Source organism: Chanodichthys erythropterus, chromosome 8 (genome assembly GCF_024489055.1).
Source record: "Chanodichthys erythropterus isolate Z2021 chromosome 8, ASM2448905v1, whole genome shotgun sequence".
NCBI classification, from domain to species: Eukaryota; Metazoa; Chordata; class Actinopteri; order Cypriniformes; family Xenocyprididae; genus Chanodichthys; species Chanodichthys erythropterus.
Genome location: NC_090228.1, coordinates 16,734,138 through 16,747,389, shown reverse-complemented (window position 1 = coordinate 16,747,389; position 13,252 = coordinate 16,734,138). Strand labels below are relative to the sequence as shown.

The following is a 13,252-nucleotide window of genomic DNA, read 5'->3' as shown; positions in this document are numbered from 1 at the left end:
TATCTGCTGATTCCGATAATACCGGTTCTGCCTTTTATATCTATTATTATTAATTTCATTATAAGTAATAATTAATCATTATATTTTTAATTATTCTATTTTGAAAGAAACTGCAAATTAAAACTTTATTCTCAACTTGTTTCAGAGTATTTGGTATTAGTTATAAACAAACACATTACTCAAATTAATATTAACACACATTAACTAAATTTTGAAGATTAAATTAATATTTCTTAACTCTCTGAATGTTATTAATTCATATAGCCTAATTACTATTAATATTGAACATCAAACTGGTTTCTTAGCAATATGTTTACACAAAGCACAAATTCAGTGCCTTTTCCTGCCCTCTTTTGATTGCTTTTGATTTGCTTTTATCGGCCAATAGCGATTGTTGGCCGATATATTGGTGCATCTCTAATAAATAAATGCTTGTTTGGTGCCACTTCCTGGAAATCATACTATCACTGTATTGTCATACTATGGAAGTCTAACTAAAACTTAAAAACTGTAGGACTATTCATCGTTCTGTGGTTTCAATGTCTGCTGAAGTTGGTCCTCGTCAGCTTTTTTCGGCCGTGTTTCGACATGTTCCTGCCTTAAGACCATCGCTAACAGCTTCCAAATATTTTCTGAACGTTAAAAAGGTCCCATCACTCTTATTCTCTGTCTTTTAAAAATATCTGTCCCTGTTTTATTCAAGGACAAAACCCGCTCCGGCCTGTGGGAATTACACACACATACAGATCCCTAAAAGGTCGATGAGCATTTAAATAATCCGGGAAGTATATAAAAGCTTGAATCAACTCTTGTCTGTCTTTATTGACTCTGTTCAGTGAGTCAGTGCTTGTGTGATGAACATCATGTTTTCTGTCTGGACTCTCAGCTCTCTGATCCTCAGCTACACTCTTGCATTTCCCATCTTCAATAACCAAAGGTAAGATATTTTCAAGCACTACTAAAGAGTTAGTGTTGTATTTTATCCACAAAAATGTCATTTTGTTCCCACATTCTACTAATTATGATTTATTCTTTTCAACAGTAGATCTCATACGGAGATGCCCAATATTACAGAGCGGAACTCCACAGAGTATGTTGAGATCAATCCAACAAACAGGTATAGAAAATTTAGAGTCCAATAGAGTTCTACAAAATGCTAAAACAATTCTCTAATCTAACCCAATGCCTTGACTTTTCCATAGATCCGAACCAGTCGTACCAAAAAGGAGATTCCTGTAAGTCTTGCATTTAATTCATTTGTTTTTAAAACTTTTTAAAAATTATATTATATTAGTGTAAATGTGTTCTGTTTTCCTTGCAGTTAAAAATAAAGTCAGTGTTAATTAAAGGTTATTATTTGCATTTAAAATAATGGAATAATTCTCTCCATTGTATTGTTAATTAGTTCATTAATGTATGCTACCCTTATGACACAGCATAAAGACAAATTGTACAAAGAACGCTTGTTTTGCTCTTAATCACACTGATAACAATTGTGTTTTTGGTCTTTGGTAGACCACACTAATCTAAAATGCCAAAATAAAATGGACACATTGATAGCTTTCATGAACCCTTTTCACACAAATATCAAATGAAATATTACCATAAAATATAACAAATAACTTCCGGTCTAATTCTTTCTTTGTCATTCTTGGCATCACCTTCTTCCCATCTTTTTGACACACACCAGATTCATAATTTGTATTATAGCGAATGGCCTTTAAATAATTTCCTTACTGTCAAAAAGGACAGAACAATCATTTTAAATTCTCATTCAGTATCTCTCGGTGCCTGAAATGCACTTCTCTTTCATTTCCGCAGAAGGATTTGTTTTCTGTCCACTTGTTCCTTGTGGAACCTGGGCTCAATGCTACAGACTGGAAATGAGATTGCTGGGGACGCAACCAGTGATCCAATGGGAATTGGAAAGAAATAAATGAACCTGAATGATCAAATAAAGATGAAATGGTGTTTTCACTGAATATGAAGTGAAGTGATGTATTTGGTATCTTAATATTCTGTGAAACTGGATTGATTTAGGCATGTTGTGTTTAGTCAAGATATGCTCATTCTCTCTCTCTTTAACAGTTGTGACACCATACATTTCCCTTTTTTCATGTAACACAACATTTTCTAAACATCTCTAAGCACATAATAATGGATTGCAGAAACCATCTCGAATCCGTCTAAAATAACTGAGTTTTAATCAGACATCTTTTGCTAATTGTAATACTGTGTGCTATAAATAGACTTTTTGTCATTGTTTTGGTTGTTACTTTGAGCATTGAAATCATGAGAGGCTAAAATATGTTAACTCACTGTATATCTTGGGAAGTGTGAATTGCAGTTTATTATAACAGATTTGTTATAAACCAATCTGACTCTCTTTCGTGTTTGTGTTGTTTGGTGATTGAGTGTCTGATGACTAAAGTGTGTCTGAAATATGACTTTTCAAAGCTGTTTACACATTGTAAAAACAAACAGAGAAATTAATTCAATTAAATGAGTTTGTTTCACTCAAATAATAATGAAAGTTCATTGTACTTAATACAAAAAAGTTGCATGAACTCAAAATTTCATTATAGTAAGCTGAACTTAATATGATTGAGTTGAGCTGAAGCAGATTTCTAATTCCCAGCATGCTTTGCGTCAGACTATATAAATAACTGTTGAAATTAAGTGTTATTTTGTGTGTTTTTGCACAAGATTAACACATGGAGATATAAGTTAATGTTTAATGCTGTGTTATGTTGGCATTCAGGGGGGTTCTGCCCACCTTGAGCCTGTAGTTAGGTTGAGGATGAGCTGCAAAACATTTAAGACCACATATATTGTTTGATTATATGCAAGTATGACTCTCTGATAGTTATAATAGCATGTGTTATTTGCTATGTAACGTTACATTTAACCAAGATCTGAATGTGATGTTTATGTAAATTAACTGCATGTAATTAACATTATGATGAGTTGGGAAAGGGATGCTGGTGACAGGATTGTTAGTGAGAGACACCTGTGCACCACACTGGCCTTGATCCGCTTCCATGGCTCTAAGCCCCTCCCCACTTGTCACAAAAATTTTAAGTTCTACCAACTTTAAAAAAAATAAGTTAGTTTACTTAAATGTTTTGAGGTAATAAGTTTCCTCAACTGTTTTGAGTATTCTGAAATCATTTGGTTTTACAGTGCATAAATCATCTAATTTTTGACATCACATTCAGCAGGATAATCTATAGCATATGCTTACCACATTATGTTAGTTGTCCAGTAATCATAAAAAGCATATATGAAAACTGATTATGAAAACATCACATCATTATTGGCCCCAGTCCTTGGAAATCATTGCTACTGTGAGAGTGTAACTCGTATGTAAATCTTATTGAAACTCATAAAAGCAGAGTATAACTCTGAAACAGCTGATAAAAGATAAATGAAGCCAGATTGGTTTGACTTTAACAAAAGATAAGCTGTCCATGGACAAAATATTCCCTCTTAAAGGGATAGTTCACCCAAAAATGAAAATTCTGTCATTGATTACTCACCCTCATGTCATCCCAAAGACTTTTGTTCATCTTCAGAACACAAATAAAGATCTTTTTGATGAAATCTGAGAGCTTTCTATCCCTCAGACAACTACGCGACTACTTCGATGATTCAAAAAGTTCATAAAGAGAGTAAAACTAATCCATATGAATTGAGCAGTTCAAATTTTCTGAAGAAAATCGACCACTTTATGTGATGAACAGTTTGGCTTACAGCATATATTCACACATAAAAAAGATCTTCATTTGTGCTCTGAAGATGAACGAAAGTGTTACGTGTTTAGAACGACATGAGGGTGAGTCATTTTTCATTTTTGGGTGAACTATTGCATATAATGTTAAAATCAACCTTGTGTTGATAGACTAAAACCGCTTCAGAATATCCAAACACACACTTTAGGCAAAAATGTGGTCTTTTCCCATGATTATTGTCCAACATTGTGACAGTTGGAATTTATTTATTTATTATCCATGGTGACTTATTTCCTCTCTTTATACTTCAAAACATTGATAAGGTCTCATCAATCTTTTCTGTCTGCCTTTGTAAATGTTTGTCCCTTTCTTAATCAAGGACAAAACCTACTCTTTCCTGTGGGAATCACATTTACATACACAGATGCCTAACATATTTAAAGAGCATGTGAATGGAGAAGGAAATACCTGCTTCATTGACATTGAATCTCTTCAGTAAGTCAGTGCTTGAGTGATGAACAACATGTTTCCTGTCTGGACTCTCAGCTCTCTGATCCTCAGCTACGCTCTTGGGTTGCCAATCTTCAATAACCAAAGGTAAGATATTTTCAAACATAATTGACAAGATGTCAAAAGAAAGATAGAATCTTTTTCATACTTGTGATGTATTTGTTTTTAGCACAGGATCTGATATCAGTATCAATGTCACAGAGGGTATGGAACACAAGACCAGGCTTATGGAAAATAATGCCACACAGACGAACTTCACAGGGTTTAATAGGACCAGGTATACACATACACACATGCTTGGGGGTGGTGGTGGGGGGGATACTTCAGACTTTAGGTAGTTTGGATGCTGAATTTTGACCATCTTACACATTTTGAGCATCTTTTTTTCTTAAATGAGGTAAGAAAATTTTTCTTATTAACATTATTACAATTACTTAATATATAGAGTTAGTTATCATAGGCTAATATTTGTTGTTAATTACTGCTTAAATATAACACTTTATTTTGATGGTCCCCTTTAGACATTCTGTTGACTAAGTGTTGCACCTACATGTCAACTAACTCTCATTAGAGTATTAGTTGAGTATTAGTAGACCGTTAGAGTTAGCAAAATAATGAGTTAAGGTGTTTAAACACTTAAGATATGAAGCAGACAGTCTACCAATACTCAACTAATGCTCAAATTCTTGTTGTACAAGCGGTATTCCTGTCCTTTATTTTTAAATGACTTTTGAATTGAATCAGTTTTTATGTAAACTGATATGTCACATTGCTTAAAATGTAAGGTCTCTTTTATAATTTCATAGTGGACAAGGATTTTTTGTTACCTTATGTCACACAACATTGTGTTACATTCTAAGACTGCAAATAAAGTGCATGCATTATTTCATTCTGAATTATTGAAACAACATGTGATCAAATAATTCAAAATGCATGCACAATTTTGAGTGTATCTTATATGATAATAAAACAGTATTTGTGTGTCTAGATTTGTATTTGGTTTGTTATATGGAAAGCTAATATTGACTTGTTTTTGTTTGCTTCTTTTTAGCCCAATTATTGGCGTAATAAAATGGTGAGAATTTATAATTAATAATTAATTTATAATTCAAATTTGAATTTGCATATTCATAAATAGCATTCACATAAGTAACCCATTTGTACTTCGCAGGACTTCTGGATGTTTTGCTCCTACCTGCCACATGGATAATCTGGTTGACAGGATGCAGAATGGGGATGAAGAAGCAGGAAAGTCCACATGGGACCCATTTGGGCCTGGGAAAAAATAGTATAGAGATGTATATGAGAAAAAGGTTACTTTTTTGAATGTTTTAAAGATGTAAAAATTGCATAGATTCAAAAGTGCCAACTTTCATTAATCATGCAGAGAGAGCAAGTATAAAAATGTATGTTCTCAACAATGATGTCATCTCAAATGAAGAATAAAATCATTATTATTACTATGCATTGACTTTTTTTCTTATGTTGATGATAAAATAATGTCAATATATAACAAGTAGTGTTGCTTGTTTTAAAATACAGACTAAAATAAACATCAAAAAAAAAAAAATTGATTTTAAACATGGTATCCAAAGAAAAAAAAAAAAAAATCTATATAGAACCCAAAGGGTTCTTGAGTGAATTTGTAAGAACCTTTTATGTCAGAAACATACGTAACGTGATAGCATAATACTTTAATGTTTAATGGGTTATTTCAATTTTTGTTCTAGTGATAAAAAATGTTTGCTTTGTTTAATTCATAAGATGTTAATAAAAAAATTATAATAATGAATTAAAACTAAATCCATTCAATTATCCCATAGTGAAAAGGTTATATACTGTATGAAGTACCTGACAGAACCCTTTAAAGGGTTAGTTCACCCAAAAATGAAAATTCTGTAATTTATTACTCACCCTCATGCCGTTCCACACCCGTAAGACCTTCATTAATCTTCAGAACACAAATTAAGATATTTTAGTTCAAATCCGATGGCTCCGTGAGGCCTTCATAGAGAGTAATGTCATTTCCTCTGTCCAGATCCATAAAGGTACTAAAAACACATCTAAATCAGTTCATGTGAGTACAGTTGTTTAATATTAATATTATAAAGCGACGAGAATATTTTTGGTGCGCCAAAAAAACAAAATAACGACTTATTTAGTGATGACCGATTTCAAAACACTGCTTCAGGAAGCATCGTTATGAATCAGTGTATCGAATCATGAATCGGATCGCCGTTCAAATCCGCCAAACGGCTGAAATCACGTGACTCTGGCGCTCCGAACTGCAGATTCGATACACAGATTCACTGGCTGCGTCCGAAAACTGGACAATGCTGCCTTCCGAGGACACATTTCAAGGTAGTAAGGCATCAAGGCACGTCCGAATCCAATGTTAGCTTCACTTCCTCTCTCATGAGATACCTTCCTCAGATCGATTTTTGAAGGGAGTATAGATGTATCCTTAGCTGCCTTTGATATCCCACAATCCTGTGCTTTCCATTCTGTGGCGGTTGTAGAAAAATAAAGATGGCGTCCGAAGGTTGCGTTTGCTGCTCAGTTTGTGTATAAATGTACGATTTTGCTCAACATATTTCAATTTTGATATCATTTCTATCGAGAAATTACTACTGTAGTAATTAAATATGTGTTTAGTTCTCACCAAAGCTCGCGCTATATTGCTGTAGATCATTAAACTGTTACGCTGCCTCAGAAGTCTGTCCGAAATCAATTTCGTGAAGTGCCTTCATGCACAAATGCTGCCGTAAAGTCATTCTCTTATAAGATAGCGAGGCAGCAAGACAGCTACCTAGGTTTTCGGACGCAGCCACTGTGCTTCGATGCTTCCTGAAGCATTGTTTTGAAATCGGCCATCACTAAATAAATCGTTATTTTGTTTTTGTTTTTTTGTCGCACCAAAAATATTCTCGTCGCTTTATAATATTAATATTAAACGACTGTATGCACATGAACTGATTTAGATGTGTTTTTAGTAACTAACCTTTATGGGTCTTGACAAAGGAAGTGACATTACTCCCTGTGAAGGCCTCACGGAGCCGTCGGATTTGAACTAAAATATCTTAATTTGTGTTCTGAAGATTAATGAAGGTCTCACTGGTGTGGAACGACATGAGGGTGAGTAATAAATGACAGAATTTTAATTTTTGTGTGAACTAACCCTTTAAAGTTCTATATAGAGACTATTAATGACAACTACAATCCCCTAAGTACCTCCAAATGTATGACTGATGAAATCTGTCAAACATACCTGTTTGCATATTTTCATAAACATTTAAATTACTCATGCTGTCAAAAATATTTCAATTCATGCTGTCAAGTGTCAACAATATAGGAAACAAAAGAATGTGGGGAAAATAACTATGTAGTTATCTGCATGTGATATGACTACCACATACTATTAGAATGCAATGATAATACATTCAGAAAATAACATATATAAAGCAATTAATATAAATTGAATTTTATACATGATGTAATTTTGTGTAAGCATCAGTAAGGTCTCATCAGTCTTCTCTGTATGTCTTTTAAAAATATCTGTCCCTGTCTTGTTCAAGGACAAAACCCTCTCTGGCCTGTGGGAATTACACACACATACAATTCCCTAAAAGATTAATGAACATTTGAATGGCCAGGGAAGTATATAAAAGCCTTAATCAACTCTTGTCTGCTTCATTGACATTGACTCTGTTCAGTAAGTCAGTGCTTGTGTGATGAACAGCATGTTTCCTTTCTGGACTCTCAGCTCTCTGATCCTCAGCTACACTCTTGCATTTCCCATCTTCAATAACCAAAGGTAAGATATTTTCAAACATTAATGACAAGTTGACATAAAAAAAAAAAAAAAAAAAAATTACTTGTGATGTATTCGTTTTTAGCAGAGGATCTTACATGGAGACTTTTCCCAATGCCACAGATTTCGTGGGAGACAGGTACACACACACACACACACACACACACTGTCTTTATGGGATTCTTTCACCAACAGGAATGTTTTTTGCATGTCAGTATCAAAATATGCTCCAATTCTTATTGTACATATGGTGCTCCTGTCTTTTGGTAAAAATTCTTGTAATAAATAAATAAATAACACTGAATCAGTGTTTTAGGTGAACTCATTTGTCATTTCTTAATGCTTAAAATGTAATAGACTTATGTGAGTTGTTGACGTATGTCACACAACATTGTATTATCTTCTAAAACAACATGCAATCAAAGAATTCAACCTCGCGATCTGAATTTAAATAATTATGTGGCTTGCTTGTTTGTTATACGGAATTGCTAAACTGACCTGTTTATTTTGTTTGTGTCCTTTTAGGTCAAACTTTGCCATGCCCATTTGGTGAGAATTTATAATTAACTTGACATAACTAAAATGAGAATGTCTAGTTTTGAAAAAGTTTGTTATTCACATGAGTATAATACAATTAAGCACACAAGATTCTTCCTTCTAGGAAAAACTACTATATGGTATTCCAATGTAAGCTAATATTTATCTGTATCATACAGCCTCTTTGGATGTGCACTTCCTACCTGTGCCATGCTAGACTGGATGAGATGAAGAGTGGTGATGAGGAAGCAGGAACGATCACAGGGGACCCATGGGGGCCTGGGAAAAAATAAGAGATGCACATGAGAAAAAGGAGAACATTTTTTAAAATTGTTTTTAGATAATTTAATTGAGCCTTTTTACAATTTATATATATATATATATATATATATATATATATATATATATATATATATATATATATATATATATATATATATGCAGTACAGTCCAAAAGTTTGGAACCCCTAAGATTTTTAATGTTTTTAAAAGAAGTTTCGTCTGCTCACCAAGGCTACATTTATTTAATTAAAAATACAGTAAAAAACAGTAATATTGTGAAATATGATTACAATTTAAAATAACTGTGTACTATTTAAGGATATTTGACAAAGTAATTTATTCCTGTGATGCAAAGCTGAATTTTCAGCATCATTACTCCAGTCTTCAGTGTCACATGATCCTTCAGAAATCATTCTAATATGCTGATTTGCTGCTCAATAAACATTTATGATTATTTTCAATGTTGAACAGTTGTGTACTTTTTTTTCAGGATTCCTTGATGAATAGAAAGTTCAAAAGAACAGCATTTATCTGAAATACAAAGCTTCTGTAGCATTATACACTACCGTTCAAAAGTTTGGGCTCAGTAAGAATTTTTATTTGTATTTTTTTGAAAAGAAATTAAAAAATTAATACTTTTATTCAGCAAGGATATATATATATATATGATATTAACATCATCTCTTCACACCAAATGAAGAATAAAATCATTTTTATTACTATCCATTGATTCCTTTTCTTTCTTTAAATAAAAACTGCATCTAAAATTAATGTAACTAAAAGCTTGTAAGTAGAGCGAAATGTATCAAATTAGGCTGGATATTTTCATAAATATTTCACTTACAGTAGAAGGAAACAAAGATTGGAAACATTACTAAAGGAGCAATGTGCTCTTCAAGCACTGGTGGATGCAAGACACGGGCTATGTGTGAAGTGTGACATTCTTGCTCATGTTCATGTATCTTGCACTTCAAGAAATCTGTTACTTTATGCAGGAAATTCCTAATAAACATTACTAAAGCAAGATGCATTTTGAATAATGTAGAAAAATGGATGCTTTATTCAAGCATTTTAATAACTAATCTAATTACAGTCAATAGCAAAATAAATCAAATGGAAATAACAAGCATGCAAAACAAAGGAACAGAGAATTGTTTGAAACTGTGCTAGAGAAGTCATGTTTATGTCAGGTGGTTCAACACACAAGAAAATGACATTGAACTTGACAGCCTTAGACGGTGACGTCATAGTAATGCGCACTCATCTGAGGCTATAATTGCAGGTGCATCTTCAAGTTTCTTTATCTTCAGAACTATACTGTGTTGTGTGTATGTCAAATCAGGAATATTCTCTCTTTCTCCTCTCACTCTCTGGAAGTGATAAGGAAAAGAGAAGATCTAATACAAATGAGCAACATATGAGGTAATGTCTCCGTGTTCACTGGCCATGCCTGAATGAGATTCACATCAGTTTTGCTTCGTTTCTTTGGTGGAAGAGAAAGCTGCCCGCATGTTGGAGGAGGGCGAGTGCGAGCACTGTGAACTTTTCCCAGTGAAAGTGCTACGTGCTTGTCTCGCCTACTTCCAAGGACCAGCACCCCTTCCGTCGTCGTGGGTCTCTCGTATGGATCTGGTTAAGGAGCGAGAGATGAGTCCGTCCCTATCGCTCGCTCCCTCTCCAGATCTGAATATCCTTTCATGCAATCCCAAAGTGTGCCCCGGCTCCTCTTCGGCTAGTGCAGAACACCCAGCACTCCTCAATGGGAAGTATCAAAATTGGTACCCATTTCAGAGAACTTGGCAGCATGGAAGCTACTGCCAGGCATCTCTACTTGGGTTCTAACAACAGTAGAAAAAAGGGAACAAAAGAGAGATTTCATTCTGCACGTCCTGATTTTGCTGAGTTGGATGCGTTGCTGGGTCAACATATTTTGTTGATCCTGGAACAACATTCCAGTCTGAAAATTTAGTCTTAACCCTATTCCTACCCCTAAACCTAACCCTACCCATAAGTTATCCCAAAAATAATAGATGAATAACACTGATGTAGAAGCATCAATTCATGATTTTAAGCCTAAACTTGACATAATCTGTAAACTTGTCCCTCAAATCTGATTGGTTGATTTGCATGTTGTTCCAGGATCAACAAAAATGTTGATGTTGAACTCAGCAAAATCAGGTTATGCTGTCGTTCTAGCTCATCTTGTCTCTCTGGGGTTGAGACTCAACGCCAGCAAAAGCGTTCCCTCTCCTACCCAGAGAACGATATACTTACAGGTTATATGGAAATCGATCACGATGCGGGGCACAACTGTCTCCCGCTCAAGTCAAGACCATCCAGTACACCTTGAGCAATGTCAGGCTATTCGTTAGTATCGGCGTTTATTAGGTCTCATGGCATCTGCGTCCACCGTGATCCCTATGGGCCTCTTGCACATAAGATCATTCCAGTTGTGGCTCAAACAACTGGGTCTCTTGTGATTTTTCCTGCTTTCTCATCCCCACTCTGCATCCTGTCAGCCAGACTTTACACAGCACATGTAGAAAGTAGACATGCAATGCTTCTGTAAGGTACAGATAAATATTAACTTACATTGGAATGCCATATAGTAGGTTTTTCTAGAAGAAATTGGGCTACCAGGAAGAATCTTGCATGTGAATAACATAAATCGACATTCATATTTTCTTTTCTTGTCATGTAGAACTAAAAGGGCACCTTTTGGGTTGAACTAAAAGGACACAAACAAAACAAACAGGTCAATTTCCATATAACAAACAAGCAAGCAACATAGAGGAATGAGCCACAACTGGAATGATCTCGTGCAAGAGATACAGGATAAAAAGGAGAGAGACTTTTGTTTGATTGTAAAAAAAAAAAAAAAAAAAGTCTATCCTTTGAGCTTTGCTTAGATTCAAAAGTGCTAACTTTCATTGGACATTTCATTATTGATGCAAAAAGAGCAAATATATAAATGTATGTTATCAACACTTCGCTAACCTCATCTCTTCACACCAATGAGGAATAAAATCATTATTACATTGACTCCTGTTTTCTTTAAATAAAAAACTGCATCTAAAATGAATCTAAAAGCTTGTAAGTACAGAAAAATGCATGGATCAAATTAGTAAAACAAATATAGGCTGCATTTTTTCATAAATATTTCAATTACATTCAGTAAAAGAAAACAAAATATTGTGGCAAAATAAATGTAAAGCTGCAACAGCATGTGACTACCAGAAGAGGGCCCCATACTATATATATAAAAAACTGAATGTATATATATATATATATATATATATATATATATATATATATATATATATATATATATATATATATATATATATATATATCATTCTAATATGCTGATCTGCTGCTCAAGAAACATTTAATGTGTACAATTGTACACAATATTTGTGTACAATATTTTTTTTCAGGATTATTTGATGAATAGAAAGTTCAAAAGAACAGTGTTTATCTGAAATCTAATCTTTTGTAACATTATAAATGTCTTTACTGCCACTTTTGATTGATTTAATGCATCCTTGCTGAATAAAAGTATTAATTTCTATACATTATGCAGTATCTAATATATAGTATACTTTATACAGTATCTCAAGTGCAACTTTATATCTCACAGCTGTGACTTTATATCTCACAATATGGCTTTATATGTAACATCTGAAGCTTTATTTCTCCTAATTGCGATTTTATATCTCACAGTTGTACTTTAAATCTTACAATACAGTTTTTTTTTTTTTTTTAAATAACTTTATTTCTTGGAATTGTGACTTTATGCGATGTAAATGTCCCATTTTAAAGGGGTGGTTGATTATGATTTCACTTTTTTTACTTTAGTTAGTGTGTAATGTTGCTGTTTGAGTATAAACTACATCTGCAAAGTTACAATGATAAAAGTTTAATGCAAAGGGAGATATTTTCTTTTACAGAAATCACTTTTTAAGGACTACAACAAATGCATGCTAGGCACATGACGTAACATGCTAGTCGATGAGTTGAATCAATTCCACAGCAACTACATAAATTTATCCACTATCCATTCAGAAATGTCCAGTTGTATTCTAAAAGTTGTAACTTCTTCCTGAGTCTCTCCATCAGTGCCCAACTCTGGTTTAAACAATGTAAGGCTGAACACCGTTACTGACAATCATCATTTTGTCAGCGTGAGATTCTCCAGCTTTGTTGTTGCTAAGTAACCGAAGTGCAAGCTGTTAAAGCTCCGCCCTCTTCTGGAAAGGTGGCCATGAACAGAAGCTCATTTGCATTTAAAAAGACACACACAAAAACGGTGTGTTTTTGCTCACACCCAAATAGGGGCAAATTTGACAAGCTATAATAAATGATCTATGGGGTATTTTTG

The 13,252-nt window shown here is 33.9% G+C and overlaps 1 long non-coding RNA gene across 1 annotated transcript; it reads left to right on the top strand.

The window, feature by feature from the left end:
* The first annotated feature begins 7,402 nt into the window (after positions 1-7,402).
* Positions 7,403-9,556, top strand: LOC137023949 (uncharacterized). Its single transcript, XR_010895602.1, has 4 exons — positions 7,403-8,055; positions 8,138-8,191; positions 8,578-8,601; positions 8,769-9,556. It is a non-coding gene; the product is annotated as an uncharacterized lncRNA (long non-coding RNA).
* The last annotated feature ends 3,696 nt before the right edge of the window (positions 9,557-13,252 follow it).